Source organism: Podarcis pityusensis (assembly GCF_964106645.2).
Source record: "Podarcis pityusensis genome assembly, chromosome: 2".
NCBI classification, from domain to species: Eukaryota; Metazoa; Chordata; class Lepidosauria; order Squamata; family Lacertidae; genus Podarcis; species Podarcis pityusensis.
The window spans coordinates 17,135,481-17,158,797 of record NC_138029.1 but is presented as its reverse complement, the minus strand read 5'-3'; the positions used below and the strand labels follow the sequence as shown (position 1 = coordinate 17,158,797).

The 23,317-nt window shown below is 45.7% G+C and overlaps 1 protein-coding gene and 1 long non-coding RNA gene across 2 annotated transcripts in view; both read left to right on the top strand.

Annotated features, from left to right (window-relative positions):
• The window catches only part of LOC308471240, a 213,737-nt gene that overhangs the window by 44,946 nt on the left and 145,474 nt on the right, over window positions 1-23,317 (top strand). The gene's annotated exons all lie outside the window — the stretch shown is intronic.
• LOC308470302 (sodium channel protein type 8 subunit alpha-like) overlaps window positions 2,335-23,317 on the top strand; it is a 42,555-nt gene continuing 21,572 nt past the window's right edge. Inside the window, exon 1 of the mRNA XM_080993454.1 lies at window positions 2,335-2,628. The gene's annotated coding sequence lies outside the window, so the exon portion shown is untranslated. The remainder of the gene's footprint in view (window positions 2,629-23,317) is intronic.

Here is a 23,317-nt window from a genome sequence, read left to right as displayed (position 1 = left end):
AAACCTGACAGGTAGCCATCCATCGTTTTCTTTAATTTAGTAATAATAATAATAATAATTTAAAATGTTATATCCTGCCCAGATTGCTGAGTTTCCCCAGCCACTCTGGGTGGCTTACAACATATATAAAAGCACAACTAAACACCAAACATTTAAAAACAAAATATCCTATACGAGCAACAAACAAACCAATAAATCAATAGAAACCAATAATAACAACAAAAATTAACAATAATAAAGAGTTTACAGTTATACCCAAATTAAAATAACCGCCAACCCCAACTAAACCTTTAACCAACATCAACCCGACAAAAACAAAACAGAGGAACCAAAATTAGAACCATTTAAAACATTTTAAAACATTTTAACCAGTTGCCCCAACCCAAGAGTGCATGCATGAGAATCAGAAGGTTGGCAGTTCGAATCCCTGCAACAGTGAGCTCCCATTGCTCTGTTCCAGCTCCTGCCAACCCTGCAGTTCAAAAGTATGCCAGTGCAAGTAGATGAATAGGTACAGCGGTGGTGGGAAGGTAGATGGAGTTTCCGTGTGCTCTGGTTTCCGTCATGTTCCATTGCACCAGAAGCGGTTGTCATACTGGCCACATGAGCTGGAAAGCTCTTTGTGGACAAACACCTGCTCCCTTGGCCTAAAAGCGAGATGAACGCTGCAACCTCATAGTCACCTTTGCCTGGACTTAACCATCCAGGGGTCCTTTACCTTTCCCTACCTTGCATGAGAAAGTAATGTGGGGGATTTCTAGATCTGAATAACCTGACTTCTAGCTTTGATGATGTTGCGTCCTGATGGCACATACTTTGGCGATCCTCTGATACATAACTGATGCATATATCATTCCCCCACTATGATATGTGCCATCGATGTTATTTCCTTATGCTTTGAGAACATTACAAGTAGCGACAGAACATATCAATGCTGGTTAATGCACAAACGAGATCGTGTACAGAGGAGGGAGCAGGGACTGGAACAGATGGCCTTTGGATCCCTTCTCAGTTTGATGAATCTGTGATCCAGGGAGCCTTTGTAGAGTCACAGACATCCTCTCCCCTGACTTTTTTGGCACGAGCTCAGGCTTACACTATGGGAATCGGGAATCAGGGGCTAGGTTGTAGCTCTAGCAGATAACCTATAGCTGAATAAACACGGTGGAACCAGGAGACCATGTGGCCCAGCTTCCTGTTGGCAGAGGTACACACAAGTTATTTGAACTGCTGCGTCTAGCACAGACACCCTCCCGTCTTTTGCTATGTCATAATCACTTTGATAAATTTCAATGTTCAGACCGAGTGACCCACCTGCTTGCATTGGAGATCTCTTTTGGTCATTCACACTGGATTCAATCCTAAAAAGCGTGTCCCGCACGAATCAATGTATATTTGAGGGAAAGCGTAAGTTCATCCTTTTACATACATATAAGTTATATAGTTCTGTAATCTTAATTATATTTTATGGCCATATTGTTATTTTTGTTTTTAAAATGCCTTTTAAATTATTATTTTTTTATGTATTCTTTTTCTCTCTCTTTTTACTTTCTGTAACATTCTTAATGAAATAATTAACATTATATATATATATATATATATATATATAGTGGAAAGGGAAGTGTTGGCTCCTCCAGCATTTTGTCCATCTGAGAGGCAATAGGTGCTGTTCCTTGCTCCTCTCGGATATGACCTCAGCACCCCAAGCCTTTCCTGATATACAAAGCGTTGTGTGTGGGGAACGTTCCAAACCAGGTGGACAAATTGTGATGGAAAAGTGTGTTTTTTAAAAACAAAAACAAAACCACGGCAGACTTTATCAACAGCTTCCCCCTCAGCCCTCTTGAATTTGTGCCCAGCATAAATACCTACGAATCCCCAGACACTGCCCCAAGTGTACTTAGCACCCGGCAGAGATGGCAGGTCCTCCCTCCGCTGCACATGTGGGCGCCCCAACCCCCCAGCTCCTTCGACAATAGCTGACCTGCTTAGCAAGCGGAACTCACCGCCACCCCCCCCCCCCCGCCGCCCGGCACATGGTGGGGCTTGCCCGAGCCTCTCTCCATTCTGCCCAGAGTTTGGCCCGACATGGCCGAAGGGGGGAGATCCGGCCAACCCCCCAACCCCCACCCGCGTGCAGCTCGGCTTCCCCTGCCAACGCGGACCCTGCCGCTGCGCCCATCGTCGGTGCCGTCGGGCCTGCTGCTCTAACTCCCAAGAACTTCGCCTAAGTGAGTGAGTTTCTCTTCTCGCGGGGGGGGGGGAGGTAGAGAGATAGAGATTAGAGACGGAGAGAGAGAGAGAGACCCTTGCCTCCTTCCGGAGGTCTCCCAACTTTTCTTCCCGCCAACTTTGCTTGGGGGCTGCGGCCCGGCCCCTGGGTTAGGGACCCTGGGTTAGGGAGCGGGGCTGCGTGGGAGGCGGGCAGGCGGGGGCGCGGAGTTTTGCCACGCTCCCTAAGCGTTCTGCTGAGAGTCATCAATTATGCAAGGGAACGGCGCGCTGCACTGGGGGGAAGGCAGGGGAGGCAGCGCACCAAGATGGCGACAACCGCAGTTTCTCCTGCAGCCTCCCCACCTCTGCAGTCCAGCAACGCCTTGCAGGAGTCGCGCTAGCGCCGAAGCCACAGTAAGTTGCACCGCCAGCCCGGGGGGGCACTCCAGCGTGATCGCAGGGACCGGGGGGTGGGCGGTGGGGGGACGGGGACCCGCGGGAATCCCACCCCCCAACAGATCTTCCTCCCCTTGGTTGGGATTTGAATTTAAAAAAACCCCAAAAATAAAAAACCTGAACCTGCCTCTTCTCTCCCTCCCTCCTTCATTCACCCCACCCCACCCCACCGCCCTCCACTTCCAGGCAGGGGCTTTGCCGCAGAGCGATTTCCCCGGAGCAGGGGCCGGTGCTTCTCTTCCAACCCCGCCTAAACAGACGCACACACTTTCCCACCTCCCCACTCTTGGGGGAAGAAGTGTGGGGAAGGGGGCTCATGGGCCCGAGCCTTGATGGCCCCAAGTCCAACAGTGGGAGATCGTTCTCTCTCCCCCCCCCCCAGCCTTTTCAAGCAGTTCCCCAGATCGCGGGGGTGGGGGAATGCTTCCTAGTGCTATTCCTTTTCCATCACCCCCTCCCCGCGCCGTATAGCAGGCTTTCCCCCGTTTTCTTGCTCCCCCACCCCGGATTTCAGAGCGGTGCTGCTCTTGCTCCCCACTTGGGAAGCCCTCCAAAGAACGGGCTCCTCCTGGGTACTTGGAGGCTGGGTGGAGGGTCTGCTGCGCCCCCCTCGCCCTGCGCTCTCCTCTGCAGGGCTGCTGGCCAACTCCTACCTTTCCCCAGCCGAGGGAAGCCGATCCTTGCCTCCCCCCGCCTCCCCCATAGCCCAGCAGCAACCTCTCGAGCGTCTTTTTTTTTTCTGCATTGGGAGAAGGAGCGCGGCGCCGACTTTCCGCTGCTGCAGGCAAGGCAAGGCAGGCCAGCATCTGGGGCGGGAGGCAGAGAGAGAGAGAGAGGTGAAGGTGGCGGCGGTGAGGGGGCTGGTGGAACTGGTGCATTCCCCCCCCCCCGTTCCAATCTCCTTTCCTATCCTTTAGCAGGCCACCTTTTTCTTGGCAAGGCTCCCTCATCCTTGAATCCGGGCCCTCTAGTCTGTATTGGCCTTCACACGGGGCTCATTTCAGCCCCAGATTGAAAAACAACTAACCCCAAAGCCCTCCCTCCCAAATCTTCCGCAAAACTCAGGGTCTAGAGCCTCCTTCACCCCTCCCTCTCCCCCCCCCCATACTCCCAGTCTCGATCTCTTCCCCCCGATCTTTTTTTCTTCTTCGTCCCAGGGAGGGGGGAGAGGAACAGAGAACGAGGCTTCCTCCCATTAGGGGACTAACTTAGAGCTGTCATTATACACCCCCACACTTCTCTCCCTCCCCTCCCCCCCCCAACGCATTCCCAGTGGACGAAGTGAAAGGACGGCAAGTTTTATCCTGAGTTTGGAGGAGGAGGAGGAGCAGGGGGTTGTCTTATTTGGAAATCTCCTTGGCTGGAGCCGGGGTGAGGGAGGCGCTCTCTCTTCCCCCACCCTTACCCCCGCCGCCGCCGCCTCGCTGTGCCTCTTGTGTCCACTCAGCCGATGTGGGGAGGACATAGGGGGCGTGGAGGACTAGAGGAAGTTGGAAAGGCCGGTGGGGGAGAGAGAGGATCCACGTTGCTGGAGATCAAAGGTGCATCGGTTTTGTTTTATTGTGTTGCAAAGGGCTGAGCAGGGGGGTGCTGAGAAGGAGCGCAGGCGGCGCAGCCCTTCTGGATGGGGGCAGAGACTGCAGGAGTCAGAGATCGCCCGCCTGCCTTCCCCATCTACATCTGCTGAGCGTGTTGCAAGAGCCCAGTGTGATGGGTACGGATGCATCTGGGTTTCTTAGGTGGGACAGGGAGGTGTGGGGCGAGGGGGTTGGGGGTGGACGGCCTGGCGATGTGGCCGCTTCGCGCTCTCGTCTCTTGCGCGCCGACTCCTAGGGAAGCGCTGCTTGCCTCTTGTCACACTGCAGCGTTCTCCTCCGCCGTGCGAACTCATGACCCTGGCGTCCTGCGCTCCATCGGAGACACCTTACCGGGTGTGGGGATGGGAGGCGGAGAGGGAGGAGTTACAGCGGCTTCCCCAAAAGACTTTCCTTTTGAATGGGGTTGTGGGGGGGAGAGGTGATTAGCTTTCGCTCTCTGCTGTCGCCGGCGTCTCCCCGTCATTGGGGGGGGGGGAATGCTTGTCTACTGTGTTTTACAGGGAAAGGGTTAAATCGAGGAGCGGTGGAAGAAAAGGAATGTTATTTAGGGTGTTTTATTTTTGAGATCTTCTCCCGGCCCCCATAAATTGATCACCACCTTCGGTATCCGCTTTTGCTTGAGGTTTTTATTCCTCTCTCCCCCACCCCCACCCGCTCTGTCTTTCTGCGGCGTTGGACTAAAGGGGAGAGCGGTTTAGGAACGTGGTGCTGAAATGGACAGCTCCCTGGACTCCGACGGGAAGGGGAAGAGATCTTCGTTACAAAGCGCGCAGATTTTTTTACAGGACAGGTTTTCTTGCGGGGGGTTATAGTTTGTTTTTTGTTTTTGTCTTTAATGGGCTGTGCGTTTTCTCTGTGTCGCTTGGGCCTATCCATTAGGACCTCACGCCAATCATCTAGGCTTTTGCTGGTGGTGGCGATGAGGGAAGAGAAGCAATTCCCCTTAAGAAAGCCAGGCTTCATTTATTTATTTATTTATTTATTTAGTAACGTGGTTGCGCGCAGTTGCTTTTGAAAAGCATCCTCAAAGCGATCCCAGTGTCTTTATCAAATGAAAGAATTTCAAGGCTGTTTGATTCTAGCGTGGAGGTAGCAAAAGGAAACACCCGCATGTCCATAGGAATCTCTCCCCCCCCCCCTTTGTAAAAGACGGTTGCATGATTACATCACAGAAGAAACATAATGAAGCCCAGTAAGCCCAGTAGAGATGAAAGGGGAGGACTTGAAAAACGGTTTCAAAAGCCATGGGCCCGTTGGGTGCCCTTTTGGAGCAAGTAACTCACTCTCTCTCTCTCTGCCTCAAGACTCCATCTGCAAAATGGAAATGATTCAATAACCCATTTCGCAAAATTACTGTAAGGGCCAGTGAGATATGAAATCACAGTGCAAAGCTAAGATTCCATATAAAGTATTAATAATAAATGGAAATTACAGATACCTTTGTTATAGATGTGCAATATGCCTTGTAGGGGCCTCTTGAAGATGCCTCCGGGTAGCAGTGACTTTGTATGGTGAACTGTGCTGTGTGTACTGGTTTGCCGCGTGGCTCAGGCCCCACTGTATAGTTCCTCTCCATGTCGCTGCAAGCTGCCACCCCAGGAAATTGCAGTGGCAGCACAATTTCAGCCCCAGTCAGGGCTGAATTATGTAGTGAGCAACCAGCATCACCTGGGTTGCTGCGTGGAGTTAACTGCCACACAGAATAGCCTCCGTGGTCCTATCACATTGAGAAATGCTCATTGGAGTGCATTAAGCATCTAGAAAAATGAACTGTTTCTGTCATAAAGTCGGTGCATTCGGCACCTTGTTATAGCCCCAGAGATATAATGACCCTTCTTCATTGTCACACTGAAGAGCCATCACCAGTATACTTCATGACAAACAGACATCTGGGCATCTGATCTGTCCAGCTGGAAGTCAACAGCTGTCATGTGGTGCTAGCCAGATGATTTCCTCTTTCATCCTAAACCTTTAAAATGGTATCTTAGCCCTATGTTGTCTGTTAGTCCATTCTGCTTGGTGGACCAGGCTGGTGCTTGATCCCTCTAGACAATGTAAACATAGTTTATTAGTTTTCTAATTATTTGAAAAGTTATTTGCAGTTCATATTGAATAGGTTTTAGGGTGGAATGTGTAGCCAATGGCCCAATCTTTTGTAACTAGAAATCACTACAGGTTTACACCTATCATTTTGTGTTACTGCAGCATGCTTCAGGGAGTGGCAAATTTATTTCAAGGACTTAATATTTCCAATGCTCTCCAATGGGTTAACATGTCAAGGAGATGGTTAGTAGCACGTGTTTGCAGGATGCTGACATTCTCTTACATGTTGATGTTTGACTGTGTGGGGTTAACCCGAACCTCACATGATAATGAAATCCTTGTTTGGTCTGCCCTCAGACTTTAAAACCCATTCTTTTAAGCCAGTTCCTTAGAGTCGGATTTCCACATTGAATGATGTAATATATGGATATATTTAGTCAGTAAGAATCTCCCAGCTGAAATCACTGGTAACGTCAACTGGTAAGTTTCTTCCAGTTACTGCCAGATGAAACTCGCTCGTGTTTAACTAATTTTTTTTTCTTTCAGAAAGAATCTATTTCTGATTGGAAATGATGATAAATTGGTTCCTCTTCTCTTAGGCAGCTTTGTCAATGGTTAATCATCATTGTAAATAGAACTGGATTTCAGTTGCTTGGAAGTAGGTAGTGTGATTTGGTGTAGCTAAGAATTTGGCTTACAAACATGTTCTGCTTTCATTCCAATTTAGAGGAAAATGATGCTTTCAGTGAGACATGTATAACTCCTCCATAGTGTGCCCCAAAGCAACTGGAGAAGCTATGTTTTGTGCAATTGGCCAACTTTCTATCCCCATGATCTGATTTGTTTTAATATATTGTTTTCTATAACATGGTACTAATATATATTGGTTTTCCCCAGTTACTTTAACGTTTCATTCATCCATTAATTAACCAGGCTCATTTTAACAGTACACAATCCATGCCAGTCATGCAATTTCCATTCGTTATTGATTACCTTCCTGTTACACTCCCTGACCATTGAAATATATTGAACACACTGGAATAAACGTATCCAGTGGTTTGCTCAGAGGAGTTTTGCAAGGTAAGGAGTGAGGTTAATGACACTGTGATAAATGGCGTTTCTGAACCATAGAACTACCAAAGACAGGGTCATCATTAAGTCCTGCCTCAAGGCAAGACCCCACCGATGTAGAATAAGCCACATGATCCCAAACTCATTGTGACACAAGCAGAAAGCAATTTTGATCAGATGCCTTCGAAACATACAGTTTCAGCTTACTCTAGCATTAGAAAATAAGTTGCTTAATACAAAAATGTGATAAAACAAGACAAATGTTGAGGCCACTAGCTAATCTGAATCATGAAGGATTTTTTCTTCTGTCCAAATAGCCATGAACATAAATTGGCATTCAGATGATGGTAGGGATGATGACAGTGGTCTTGGGTGGTCTGATGGGGTTCAGGTGTTTTAGTGTCAAGATAGAAAGTAAACTGCCTTTAAAATACTAGCTTTAATATAATCAAAGAGATTAACATTGACCAATTCCATTCCCCCCCCGCCCACATTCACACCATATAATAATAATAATAATAATAATAATAATAATAAATTTTATTTATATCCCGCCCTCCCCAGCCGAAGCCGGGCTCAGGGCGGCTAACAACAATAAAACAGTACAAAAGTACAGCATAAACAACAGTCTAAAATCATTCGTTATAAAATTAATTAAAATTAATTATCACATGTCAGCGATTGTCCTCTTGCTGTTACTATTCCAAAGCCATTTCCTCAGTCCTGGTTCATTTTATCTGCTGAAACGTTGAGCCTTATTCATAAGTGTTGGAATAAATGCCTCCTTCACTACTTGTTTTCCACCTTACTGCTACAACCTGAGCTTTGTGTTGATTCACCCATTTAACTGGGGTTCTGTCATGTTGTCTTCTGCTTTGATTATCAGCCTCCTTGCTAGCCAGTTCTTCCTTCTCTTGGTTTAGAAGGCATAGGAAACTAGCCTAATCTGCACCCGATGGTGCAGCTTGATGATCCCATCCCAGTTCTTAAAGTAAAAAATATGTGGACTTAAAGGTGTTAAGGCAAATACCCCTCAGTAATGAAATAAGGAGTAAGTCTCTCTCACACTCACTCTGACACATACATATATTTCTTGAAACTTTGTGTATTGGTAAGAACTTCCTGAGTATAGTGGCTACTTAGCTAAAGATTAATATGTAGTACACTGAAAGTTTTTGTTTGTTTTGTATCTCTGGGGATGACAAGGTTGCCCAGATCAAGAATAAGAACCTAAGAGAACATCAGACCAGTGGTCTGCTCTCACAGTGGCCCATGGGAAGCCTGTAAGCAGGATGTGACCACAATAGCACTCTCACCTTCTGCAGTTTCCAGCAACTTATATTCAGAAGTACATTTTCTCTGACAGTGGAGATAATATGCTTTAGAATCTGTGCTAAGATGAGGCTTTCATAAGGGCATGTTATCTTACATTTGTTTCCTGTGGGATTCTAGTACCTTTCTCTAACCCAGGGGTTCCCAATTAGCTAATTACTGAGGACCCCCTATTTTTCAAAAGCCAAGCCAGGGACCCCCTACTTTTGAAAATGGTGATAACTCTATGGTAGTTACCTCTTCAAAGCATTTTTTTGAACAAAATGTGGGGTAGCCCCTAAAAAGCAAAGGGTTTAGGTATACTATATAAAAACAACAACACAAACCATAAAATGTGGGATATTATCATGCAAAAATGACAAAAAATTAGTTGGGGGGAGGGCAAGGGATGGGCTGTGGACCCCCTGGGTGCTTTCCGCGGACCCCTAATTGGGAACTACTGGTCTAACCCTTACATGATACCAGCGCCAGGGTCAAGAAACTCAGTTTGATAATCCAGTCTGGCATGTCTCATGGTTATGATTTTAAGGAAGCCAAGGGAAACTCGTTTAGAGAGGAGATTATCTGTAAAGCAATTGGTATGTAGGCCAGCCATCACCTGTTGCTGCCTCAGTGGCCCTTTAGCAAAAAATCTGTCCTGGACCAGGACAGGAATGGGTGGAGGATGCAGGTGCTCATTCACAGCATTCTTCTCATCTAAAGAATGTAGTGGACCACATACAAAATAAAGAAAAGTGCTAAGAATACACAACAGTGCCATAGCAGCTTAAGCAACACTCTGTCTAGCCCAGTATCCAAGAATAAAGAGCAACCGTTACCAAGTGTTTCAAAGGTTGTCTACAAGGAACAGGAGACAGTTTGGGCAACATCATATGTGCATAAAAGTATATTGTGGACTGTGTGCATGCACACGCCACAGTTCTCAAGAATCACAGCAAAAGTGTAGAATGGGAGACTGTGTTCAGAATCTAGCTTAATGACAGTGTCAGCTTTCACATCCTTAGGGTTTCGGTTTCGTTTTGTTTTATTTTAGAAGTTTATAGCCCCGGGGGTATCAAGATGTTGTGGGCAAAGCCTGCTAAAATCTCAGAAGACAGAGGGAGGGCTGAATAATTTTCCTGATAAAACTCAATGCTCTGCATAGATCCTTGTCTCTGCCCTGTGAGCACTGGACCCAAACGAAAACAGTAATAATTTCAGAAAACTCTATGCAAAGTAAAAATAAATTATACTCATTTGCTCAAACTGCATAATATATAGATGCTTTTTCAAAGGTTGCCTTTAATAGGGATTTATTGATTGATTGAGGAGTACATTCAGCCCTGGTAAAGAATAATTTCCCTGAGGAAGAATAATTATATTGGACAATAATATGCCTTCATTCATTTTGAAAGAATTGTATGCCACTTTTTCTGCCATAATGGTATTCAAGGCTACCTAGCAAAGTTTCATTAAAAAACATCATAAACGAAAACGGCAACAAACAAGAGAGCATAACAACAAATAAAAACACTACCACACATTTACAAACTTCAAAAACCAATAGGTCGTGTCTGCAGTCCAGACTGAGCATGCAGCATGACTGAGACTAAAGTCAAACACCGCAGTAAATTAAGGATGCAGTTCTGTACCCACATATCTGGAAGTAAAGCCTTGTTGAACTCAATAGGATTTGCTTTTGAATATAGAAGGAGGGGATTCTGCTGTAAGCTACCAAAATCAACCAACCAAAGCCCAAGTAAACGACAAGGTCTTATCCTGGTTCCTAAAAGATAGTTAGAAAGGTGTGAGGTAGGTCTCTCTTGGGCACAAAGTCAGGGTGCTGCTACAGCAAAGGGCCTCTCCTTGGTAGTGACCAAATGGTCCCATCATACCCAATGAAGATGTGGCAGATTTACTTAGCCCTAGCTGAGGTTGATTCTGAAGGAGGGCAGGCCAGGCCAGTGACTCACCCAGAGACACAGCGAGCAGCCAAGGTGTTCTGAGTTCCCAGGAGCCTTGATTTAATTTCTTTCTTTCTTGCAGCATACTGGCATTTCTCTCAAAGCTCAACCCTGCACACCATTTCAGAATTGCTGCTTTAGGATGTGTATGTGCACATTATAACTACTTCTACAGTGGCTATATTGATTTTAAGGACAGCTGTGCACGCACAAAATGTGTCTCAGGGGACCAGTACAAATTCCAGGGTACGTGTGTGCCAGGTCTATTTCCTTCCCTGATTTGGCTTCAATTTAATTTATACTGGCTCGTGCTCTGAGCTACAGCTTTCACCCCATTTGCCATCTTAATACTCATGTATGTGTCTGGACCTGTCCAAATATGTCTAGCCCAAATTAGTTTCAAAATACACAAACTCAATATCTCTCCCAATGAGAATCTCCCTCCCCACATTGCCCTCAAAGAGGAGTTGCTGGTTGCTCATGAGCAACTGGTGCATTTTTTCCATGTAGGAGCGGAGAGAATTTGTTCTCCTTTTCATCGTTTTTTCAGCTTTGATACCCATTTGGGAGCAGATGGGCACCCTGGTGACGTATGGAATTTGTGGGGGAGAAATCCAGAATAGCGCCCAGCACGTTATAAGGCTCAAAGTGTGATTTTTAAGCTGCTTGTTTGAAAGCCAGGTGCATTGAACTCAATGGGGCTCCCTGTCAAAGTAAGAGAGCAAGGTTCTAGATTCTTATGGTTCTCATCATAGGCAACTTATAATGCATGAAAACAACTAGTGGCCTAGGACAGTCATTTCTTTAACCAAAGGTCGGGGGGCCTGGATGGCCAATACAATGCAGATGGGAAAACATGGGTCAGAAAGTTGCCTCTGTATATGGATTTCCTTTGATAAGGGCAATTGTTTTTAAGATTGAGCTGTTAGAAATGCTTTGCTTGTGGTTTTGTTCTTGAAGTGGTTGAATAGCCAACTGCTACAGGAGTTATTGCTAGATACCTCCCGAAGTCTTCAGCTGCTATTATTTTTAAGACTATGGGACACATTTTCATGACGTTCTTCCCTAAAAGTGAGATCTGTTTTTCCTGCTCATGTTGGGGTCCTATTTTAGTATAACATACATACCGTATTGGCCCCAATATAAACCGCACCCGAATATAAGCTGCACCTTTAAAATTTGCGGTGGGGGGGGGAGATAAGACCCAAATATAAGCCTCTCCCTTAAATTCCGCAGGTACTCACACCCGTTCCCTTTTACCGTATGTCTGTTTCAGCAGCGATATTGTAAAAGCCAATTTTTGTAAGGTCGCAAATTTAAGCTGCACTTTAACTTTTCATGGTCAGAATTTGGAAAAAAGTGAGGCTTATATTCAGGCCAATACAGTATATATACACCAAGTTGGTGCAAGTGATAGGCCAGAAAAGTGAAGCGCTCCCAACTTGTCTGAGTCACTGAGATATTGCGGGGGCAAATGCTGTCTGGATTTTGGAAAGGAGAAATCACTGGAAACTTAGGCTGTTTTGTAGTATTTGGGTTATTTACAAATATACAAGCAGAGCATAGATGGAGGCAAGCAGCTTATTAAACACTCCTAGTAACAAGGCAACAGAACTGCTGCCTCACATCAAGCCCCCAGAGAGAGTGGGACACAGCACTACCACCCCCACCCCCAGTCTGCTTTCACCTTCAACTTGCCCTTTCTCTGCCTCTGTTCCAAATGGCTTTCCCCTTCCCTTTACACGTACAGATCTTAAGTCAGCATGCCCTCTCCCCCACTCCAGGAATAGAGAAGGATGAGATGAGTCGCCTTTCCCAAATAGCTGCCACATTTCATGCATTCCCTCTATGGCCTCCCATAAAAGAGACATCCATTGAGCATCTTGGCCAATGCAAAAGACATGAGGAAACATGCTAAAGGAGAGTCAGCTTGACTTTTGCCAAGGAAAACTGGGCTTCACCAGTCTTTGCTGACGATTCCTTAGAATTCTCAATCTCATGGATAGTGGCGAGTCTGTGGTTTTTGATAGACAGACCTTTTTCTGCATGGATTGTTGAAGAGCCTTTCAGAAGGAACCTCACAATCGGTCCCTAAGAACTGTAAACTGTTGTGGGACCTTATGTGGGACCATTGCCTGGCCAACAAAGATAGGAACCTAAAGGTAAGGGATAAGGCATATTCAGTTCCTAACATGGACTTCTTATATACCTGCTCACTGGTGTTTTGCAGAAATGCAGGGCTTCACATGGCTCTTCCTCTCCTGTAGGACATACAAGAAGCCCAGTCTGGCAAGCATAGGGATGTTGAGGCAGTGGGAGGTGTCCTCTCACACTTCTCACTTGCCGTCTTCCATAGAATGCAGAGGCGCAATGACATTAGTAAGTATTATGGGTTGGATCCAGGTTATTTAGAGTAGACTCACTGAAATAAGTGAGACCAAGACAGTGACCTAATTCAGTTCTTTTGATTGCTAAGCCTTGATCCAACCCAGTGATATTGTTTTCTATCTACAGAGAATGCAAAAAAAAATATAAACCTTTGAAGAACCATTGAGAACACATTCAGCTGCCTAAGACTAGGTCAGACTATCAGCCCATCTAGCCCAGGAATGTCCCACAGCAACTCTTCAGACGGTCTTGGAAAGAGTTTTTGCTGATCTTCTCCTACCTGATTCTTTTGACTTGAGATACCAGATTTGCATGCAGCATGTGTGTTGCACCACTGAGATATGGCTCCTCCATGGAGATGCTGATAGTAGAAGATACACTTGACCAATGACTGCTAAAGTCAAAGCACAGCAGTTATGGAATATCATGGACAGAAGAAAGTTACACAAACAATTCTTTGTACAGTGGAGCAGGCAGGGGGCTTTAGCATACTCAGAGGCAGAACCCTCGATCAAGCAAGAGAAACAGATGTGATTCTTAGAAAATGCCTCTCCATGTGCTGTAACTAGGTTTCTTTTCTCCCCTACCTCTGCTCTTTCTAACCTTTCTGCAGAACAAGCTGGATAGTGGCTCCTGGTTATCAGAAAGAATTATTAGGGGATTCTTGATCTGTATATAGCTTACAGGAGAAGGGGTTGGTAGGGGATTCCATGGGAAAGGCATACTATGATTTAGAATCTGGGTTCAAGTTACGTACCACTGCTCATGCAGAAGCCTATAAATAATCTTTTCTTTTTATTGTTGCTTCTCTGCTTTGCAGTTCTGTAACACTAGATACTTCTTAATGCAGACTTATAAAAATGGGATTGTGGTATCCGGCAATATTTCATTTCATTTCCTTAAAAATTCCCAGTATAATTTGCATGTTTGAGTGACCATGAATGGAGTTTTCTGATGAGCTGACCACAATTATTTCAAGAGATGATCTCCCAGTATCAGTTACCCTTGGAAGGCTGCCTTACATGTGTCAGTATTTTAAGATTATTTTCAGTTATGGTGACAGCAATAGCAACAGGCTACAGTTGGTGATAACAGTGATGTTGGATCCGTACTTTTGTTAGATGAGCAGTCTGTGCCTGGAGTGGAAGTTAAGGCTCATCCCCACCTCTCAAGTGTTCCTGATTAAACACCCCTTTACATCCCTTCCTGGACACCAGTAGCTGCATCCATTTTTGCAAATGGAGGCCCAATGCCTCCCTTTCTCTTGCACAGGTGAGACTATTTTTTCCACCAAACCCAGCACTGTCTACTCTGAATGGCAGTAATGCTCCAGGATTATTAAGAACAGGTCTTTTGTATCATTTGAGATCCTTTTAACTGAAGACATGAGGGAATGAATCTGGGACATTCTGCATGTAAAGCAAGGACTCATGGCCAATCCCACAGAGCTATGGCCCTCATTCTGCTTCCCCAAGCCAATTTGCATGGGTTTGCTTAGGAAGAGAGCCCAGGACATCTCCCACCCAACATGAAAATAATTCCACTAGATTAGGGATAGCCTTCCAGTTGTTGGGCTTCCCAACTCCACAGCCCTAGCCGACATTGCCAGTTGCCAGGAATGACAGGGACTGTAGCCCAATTGCACCTGCAGGGCCACAGGTTCCCCTAGTTTAGGGGAATCGTTGGCATTTGGGGTGTGAAAGGTCCTGGGTTCACTTCCTAGACATGCCCAGGCAATTAGTGGAGAGAGTCTAAGCAAGTGCACTAGGTTTTAGTACACACTGTCACTCCTGTGCCTTGCAGTGTTTGAAATTAGCCAGGCGCCAGGCACATTTTGCTCCTGGCTTTCAGCCACTTGTGACCAAATGAAGATGCCTGGGTTCCAGGATGGCGCCTGCCATCTCCACCATCTGGGGATCATTGGATCTGGACTGTTTTCACACACTAATGCCCCATCCTGTAGAATTTTATCTATTTTATGTGCACAATCGGGATGATTTTCTGGAACCCACTTGCTTTTTCTGTGCAGCATGAGCAAGAGCAGACACCATTCAGAAAAAGAGGTGGGAACAGGCCAATATATATGTGGACTGTCCCTGGATCAAGTGATGGTTCTTCTTGTAAGTTCTCAAAGTTCTTAACCTAGCTCAAGGTTGTCGTCTGAACGAGCCAGACATTTAACTGAGAATCCATCACAGTCAGTCCATCATTTGAAAAATAAGACTTGAGAGCCGTCTTGCCCCAAAATGGCAACTAGACATTCTGTTTTAGCAACTGCAACCTTGGTTTATGGAGCCATGTGGCGCCTATCTTATAGAGCTGAGTTTCTAACATTGGCTGCCTTGTGTACCCCAAGGTATGCAACTGCCTGCTTCTGGGTGTGCTGTCCCTGGGCAAGAGGGAAGAGGAGAAGGCGGAAGGTAGAAAACCCCTCCTATTTTGCAAGAGTTCGTTTTCTCATCCAACCAGCCCCTTCACTTGCCCTTGCTGCAGATGAGTCTTCGAGGCACGGATGCAAGGCAGATCACAAAATCCCTTGGCTAAGCAAGAATGTGTCCACTAATAGGCGATAACGGTGGGGGCGACATGAGGTGAACTTACGTGATAGGAAGCTGTGAGCACTGTGCTACTTCTAATTAGTGCATTAGGTATGCAGAGGCAGCATGCGAGGAATCACAGGTGGGGAGAGCGCTGTTGTGCTCATGTCTTGCTTGTGGGTTTCCAAGTGGCATCTGGTTGGCCACTGCGAGAACGGATGCTGAGCAAGACGAGCCTTTGGTCTGAACCAACAGGGGTCATCTGTTCCTATGCATGTGAGGACAAGGGGAGAACATTTGGGGTATCATATGCCTGCTATTTCTAAAAGGGGGAAATACATGGCAGAAGGAGAGAAATAAGGAGGAAAAGAAAGTATTACATACTTGGAGGCTTAGGATTGGAACAGGATCTAATTCCAGCATTTCTTTGTGGGATTCTCTGTCTTTGCATTGAAGAAATGTAATAAAATGGACCTGCCCAACGCACACAGATGCTGCGAGAATGAATGAAATTGTCTGAGAATATAAATCGCTTTGCCTACTCAAAGGTGTCATAAAAACTACATGTATTAATTTTGTTTAATGAGCATCTAATGTGACACACACAAACACACAGCCAGCTTAGAGACATGAGTATTTGATCATTATTTATTCTGTGGTGAAATGTACATTGCATATGTAAGATTCTCCCCAAGGGAGAATTGTAAAACACATACACAGACACTCACACTCACACTCACACGTGTGTCCTCACTGAAGCATGGATCCGACCTCAAAATTTTCATCTGTTCATTTATTTTGAACAATGGACTTTTAATTATTGATGGTAATAACTTCATAATGCAGCACTAAATGGACTGTAGGGAACACTTGAAAAAATAATGTGATGCTGGTAATGGAAGGAAGGCCTTGCTACAGTGCCCTTTTGAAAATTAAATAATTGAAGCAGGCATATACGCAGATCTGTTCATGGATAGTGCTTTCCTGAACCCCACAATTCCATCATGGAGGCATCTAGGTAAGCTATCAAACCTTAATCAGCGGTTTTCTAACTCAGCTTCTTAACACATCTCCTTTACTCCAGTCGTACTACAGTGCATGGCTTTCTACACTGGTTGTTGCAATAGACCCCAGAGGTGAGAAACCTGTGGCTCTGCAGTTTTTGCTGAACTCCAAATCCCATTAGCCCCAGCATGGCAACTGGTCATGGATGTTGGGTCCTGTAGTCCAACAACATGTGGTGGACCACAGGTTCCTCTTCCCTGCCATAGACCTTTACACGGATTAGCCGCTGATAACTAAAAATCCGATTTCTCAAAATCAAATCAATAGGCCACATTTTAAAGCCTATTAAGTTGTGGTCCTTGACAATACCCATATAGAAGTACCGTAAGTCTCGCTGAAATCAAGAGCGTTTACTTCCCAGTATGCAGCTATAGGTACGCATACAGAATCCAAACTCTGGTACAAAGATTGCTGCAAATGGAACATTTTTACTAGCTTTGTCTGGGTTTAGGAACAGTCCTTTGGCAAATTCTGGATGTTAAAGCACTACTTGTATAGCAAGACTCAATTCTTGCTTAACATCCAGATTCTAAATTCATTTCGGTTAGATCCAAGTAACGGCTATTCTGCTTACTTTATATATATTTTTAATTGTTAGGGTTTATTGCAACTGTATCCTTGCAATCTGATCCCGTTTACTCAAAAGTAAACCCCAGAGTATTCAGTGGGGGCATACTTGCAAGTAAACGTGCATAGGACTGCAGCTGGAAGCTCCTCTTGTCATAACGTCTTGGATCAGCTTCAGCCAGTGGTGCTTCGGTGTGGAGCCAGGATATTTGGAGACGTTCAGCCTCCTACATTCTTGCTCAGCACTTAAGGAGAGCCCTGCTGGATTAGGCAAAAGCTCCATCAAATCCAGCATCCTGTTTTCCACAGTGGCCAGCCAGGCGCATCTGGAAGACTTTAAGCAGGGTATGGAGGCAATAGCCTCCTCTTGCCATTGCTCCACAGGCACTGAAAGGTATTGATGGACCTATCCTTTTCGGCCTTTTTGATTAATAACGTTCTGCAGGTAAATAATGGCAATGCCACTTTGAGAAATGGCAGCACCGTCTTTCCTAGAGGACACACAATTAGGTAATTTGGATAAAGCTGTATGTGAAATGTGTCGCTCCTGATAAACCCAAGGAAAGCACCCGCCAGTTAAATACATGCAGCTACTGACACAATCAAAACCTAGAAACCATATGCATAGCTGTCAACCGTCCCTTATTTGGCGGGAAACTCCCTTATCCCAGCGCCGTTTCCTGGTGCTCTCCCTTATTGATGATGTCCCTTAAATTTCCCGGGTTTCAAAGGAAGCAGCTCCTCTCCCTCCCTCCTTGCCGGCCAGGGAGGAGGGAGGCTCCAACTGTGTTGCTTGGCTGCGTTGCTCACCCAATAAGGAGTCTAAGAACGACTGCAGGGTGGAGCTTGCATACCTTGTGCCGATCAAATTGGCCGCGTTGCCTGGGGACTCGCCTTTCCTCAGTGCTTCCCAGCGGAAAGGTGACGGTGGTTTTCCTTGCTGCATCCCCTTTGCTGGGTTGCTGCGCTGTGGGAACCACCGCTTGAGGCTTCGTTTGGCTGCTGGCTGGGCTTTCTCCCTTTGGCTCGGAGGGGCTCAGAAGTTGAACATACCTGTGCTCGGAATCGGATGGATACATCATCGACGGCCCACTCACCCTTGCTGGGGAAAAGGTCTGTCTGGAGCAGGGGCACATGGTGGGGGAAAAGGAAAGGAGCTGGTTGAGTACAATGGCGGGCGGCGATCTCGTGTGAGGGGGGGCTTTTGGATTTGTTTTGGAGGCTCCCTCGATTGACTGTTATGGGGGGAAGGGAAGGAGCTGTTTGGCTAAAATCCCTTATTTTGGCTGCTGATCCCTTATTTTCAAATCTGTAAGTTGACAGCTATGCATATATCAAGCGTAACTGAGCTGTAGAAAAGACTTGACAACCTGAAAAAAGGACAATGCACACACTTTTGTAAACCAAAAAACTCTTTAATAAAAAATATATTTTTAAAAAAGTGTACAGTAGTTAGGAAGGTGAGCGCGGGCAGGTCTGCATTCTAACATAAACTCACCAAATTCACAGATCCTGATTAAATGGATTGGAATGTGGTCTGCTTTGGAATCTGGTTTGAGAGTTGTCTTTTAGATTCTTCTACCCTGCCTCGGTTTTTTCAGGTCGTAGGTCACTTGGAACAGCTGGAAAGATGTTCTAAGGGAGCAGACATCTTTTCCCCACCTCATACAGTTTACCTGGAAGGGATGACAGGTCATCACAGGTATTTGGGGCCACATTTTTACACATATATGACAGTTTCTGCACTTTCCAGCTAAAATGGGAAGGAGGGAGGGAAAGAGGCAGCCTCAGGCTAAAATGTTATTATATTTTTTCAAAGAATTTTGTGTGGAATATATATATATAGAAAGAGAGAGAGCTGCATGTGCAAGTGGTATATCAGTATGTGAAATTGTCATGGAGAGAATTTAGACCTGCCCTCATCTAAATTCAGAGATCATTATTACAGGTATTTATCTGGTTGATCTTTAGATTAACTGGAATTATGTAGGGTCACTCTCGCCCTGTTTCTCCCTCTGACACACACACTGCTTTTTATTTTATTTGGGTGAGGTTGTTGATTATTCTGTTGATGGATTTAATTGGATTGATGAATCTATAGTGTTCATATTTTAATGAGAGGGATTGTTGCGTGTGCGCCTGTGTGCGCTGTTCTTGTAAGCTGTCCTGAATGCCCTTTCAGGGTTGAAAGGCAAAAGCAAACAGCACCGGCAGGTCTGGCCCTACCATAAGGCAGAGTGGCAGAGTTGCCTCAGGTGGCAGATGTCAGGGGAAACAGCAGAAGCCTCCTGCCTACAACTGTTGCTGCTGAGCTTACCTGTATGTGCCGCACAGCTTCTCATGCACCTCCTAAACTAGCCTGCTGACCCCAGTCTGCTACTGTATGTGGAATAGTGGAAGAGGGATCTTGTACTTTGCCTCAAGCAGCAACATGTGTTGGGACAGTCCTGAGCACTAATGTCACATGCTGCATGCGCCCCTTTCCCGTCAGAGGGTATGCGATGGCACTTTTCACCAGGCACTTTTCACTTCTATATGGTTAACAGTGTTGGAAACTCAGATACAGTGGTACCTCGGGTTAAGTACTTAATTCGTTCCGGAGGTCCGTTCTTAACCTGAAACTGTTCTTAACCTGAAGCACCACTTTAGCTAATGGGGCCTCCTGCTGCTGCTGCCGCACCGCCGCCACACGATTTCTGTTCTCATCCTGAAGCAAAGTTCTTAACCCAAGGTACTATTTCTGGGTTAGTGGAGTCTGTAACAAGAAGCGTATGTAACCTGAAGCATATGTAACCCGAGGTACCACTGTATATCATCTAGGTGCCACATGGCTCCTTAAACCAAGGTTGCAGTTGCCAAAGCAGAATCCTTAGTTGCCATTTTGGCGTAAGACGGCTCTCAAGTATTATTTTTCAAAGGATGGACTGACTGTGATGGATTCTCAGTTAAGTGTCTGGCTTGTTCAGACGACAACCTTGAGCTAGATTAGGAATTTTGAGAACTTAAAGAAGAAAAGTCACTTGATCCAGGGACAGTCCACACACACACACACACACACACACACACACACACACATATATATATATATAGGCCTGTTCCGACCTCTTTTTCTGAATGGTGGCTGTTCGTGCTGCACAGAAAAAGCAATTGGGTTCCAGAAATTCATTGTGCGATTGTGCAGATAAAATATAACTGATAGAATTCTACAGGATGGGGCATTAGTGTGTGAAAACAGTCCAGATCCAGTGATCCACAGATGGTGGAGACATCCGGTACCACCCTGGCACCCAGGCATGCATCCTTATTTGGTCGTAAGTGGTTGAAAGCCAGGTGCAAAATGTGCCTGGCGCTTGACTGATTTCGAACACTGGATTAGAAATAAGGTATGAATGATAGGATGCGGGTGGCGCTGTGGGTTAAACCACAGAGCCTAGGACTTGCCAATCAGAAGGTCGGCAGTTCGAATCCCCGCGACGGGGTGAGCTCCTGTTGCTCAGTCCCAGCTCCTGCCAACCTAGCAATTCCAAAGCATTTCAAAGTGCAAGTAGATAAATAGGTACTGCTCCGGTGGGAAGGTAAACGGCGTTTCCGTGCGCTGCTCTGGTTCGCCAGAAGCGACTTAGTCATGCTGGCCACATGACCCGGAAGCTGTACGCCGGCTCCCTCGGCCAATAAAGCGAGATGAGCGCCGCAACCCCAGAGTCAGCCACGACTGGACCTAATGGTCAGGGGTCCCTTTACCTTTACCTTTATGAATGATAGTGGCACATTCACAGGGCCGGCCCAAGACCCTTTGGTGCCTGAGGCAAGAAGTGCCACCGATGCTTCCCCCCTTCCTCAGATCTAGGACCACACCCCAGTGGAGTGGGTGTAGTATGTCACTTGAGGTGGGTTAACTCAGGTCACCCCTTGGTGTGCCAGCCATGCTAGTGCAGCAAGCTAGCTTAGGGCTGCAGGGCACACCTTTCTAGCCCTTTTTTGCCCCTCAGAATTTGCTGCCTGAGGCAGCTGCCATACTCTGCCCCATGGGAGGGCTGGCCCTGCAAATCCGTGATCCCCAGGAGACATTGTAGACGAGAGGGTCCTGTCCATTGATAGCGTTTCACTGATTTCAGCAAAGCCTGGCATTCTCAATATCATGTCCCAGGGTTGCTGCACTAGGGATGTATGCTGAAAATGGCTTTGTGTGCAGGAAGTCACAGGTTCAATATCTGGCATCCCCCAATCAGTGTAAACAGCACTGAGACAGATGGACCGATGGTCTGACTCACTATAAGGCAACTTCCTATGATTCTTATAACTGTTCAAGTACAGTACAAAGGTATGCACCCAGATTGGAGTCGTATATACAGTAACTAGAAGGTTAGATGCTCTGTTGGTTTGTTGCACAAGGCCAGGTACTATCTGGCACAGAGATTAGCACCTCTAGAATCTTGGATGTCCAAGTTGCAAGTCCTTGTCATTGCAACCCCTCAAAGCATCCCCCCCCCAAAAAAAATCTGTCCCTTTTTTATCTGCCTTTCTGCTGTTGACAGTTCCTGTGATATTTGAAAACCTGAATGATAGAAACAGATTATATTATGAAGAACTGAGGAGATGTATGCAAATATCCTTAATCTGCATAATATATCACGATCACACAGTACTGTGTATAACCAAAATGCAACAGGACAAAAGACAGATGGAAGGGAAGTCCTGAGCAATGATGCAGTAGATGAACACTTACTATTTATGCCTAAGCGCTGTAACAGCCTCTGCTTTACTGGCCACAGCAAGGAATAAGGTAGCAGGAGTAGGAATTAAAGAACTGGATCAAGTTCTGAGAGAGGCTATGCTCCGACAATCTTTTGTTCAGACGCACTCTTTCAGACTTCTTTTTAATTTGCCCAATGCTTTCCTGACTAATAATAATAATAATAATAATACTCCACCAATCATTTACTGTGACTGTTCTGTCATTTAAATGTATTATTTCTGGTGTTGTTGCATACTAATTTTTTGCTTTTTGTACATTGCTTAGATATTTTATAGCGTGAGCAGTTTATAAATCTTCTGAAATAAATAAATAACATAAAGAGCCAGTGTGGTGTAGTGGTTCAGAGCGGTGGACCCGTAATCTGGTGCACCGGGTTCGATTCCCTGCTCCTCCACATGCAGCTGCTGGGTAACCTTGGGCTAGTCACACTTCTCTGAAGTCTCTCAGCCCCACTCACCTCACAGAGTGTTTGTTGTGGGGGAGGAAGGGAAAGGAGAATGTTAGCCACTTTGAGACTCCTTCGGGTAGTGATAAAGCAGGATATCAAATCCAAACTCTTCTTCTTCTCTTGTGGTACAGTCAAGTGGGGAAAAGAGTGCAAAAATGCTGATCCATTGGCAGGAACATCATAATTCCACTTACAGGTATGCAAAGCTTTGCATAAGCACCCACACCATTAGAAGTGTGCACCTTGATGTTCCTTGCACTAGCTGCTTGCGCAAGAATAATAATAATAATAATAATAATAATTTATTATTTATACCCCGCCCATCTGGCTGGGTTTCCCCAGCCACTCTGGGCGGCTTCCAAAAGAATATTAAAATACTATGATACATCAAACATTAAAAGCTTCCCTAAACAGGGCTGCCTTCAGGTGTCTTCTAAAAGTCTGGTAGTTGTTGTTCTCTTTGACATCTGGTGGGAGGGCGTTCCACAGGGAGGGCGCCACTACCGAGAAGGCCCTCTGCCTGGTTCCCTGTAAGAAGAACCACCCTTTGGGCAGTGAAATTTTAAATGTCACACTCTACAATTCATAAATCAATTCACTCAATAATCAATGCAAAATGAAACATTTGCAACAATCTGATTTTATCAACCAACATTTCTTTGGCATTCCAGATATTATGTTCTCTGATAAGTGTTTTTATTGGAATCTGCAGGGGACAGAGAGAAATCTTAGGCCATGAAGCAAATGATGTTGGTACTGATATCAGCAGGCAATTTCTCCGTGTGTGTGAGGAATGTTTAAAAAAATCCAGGGAGCAAGAGATGAGAGGCTTCATCCTTGAGATCAAGGGGCAGGTGGTCACCAGAAAAAAAAGTGTTAGGATCACCACTGATGACCTG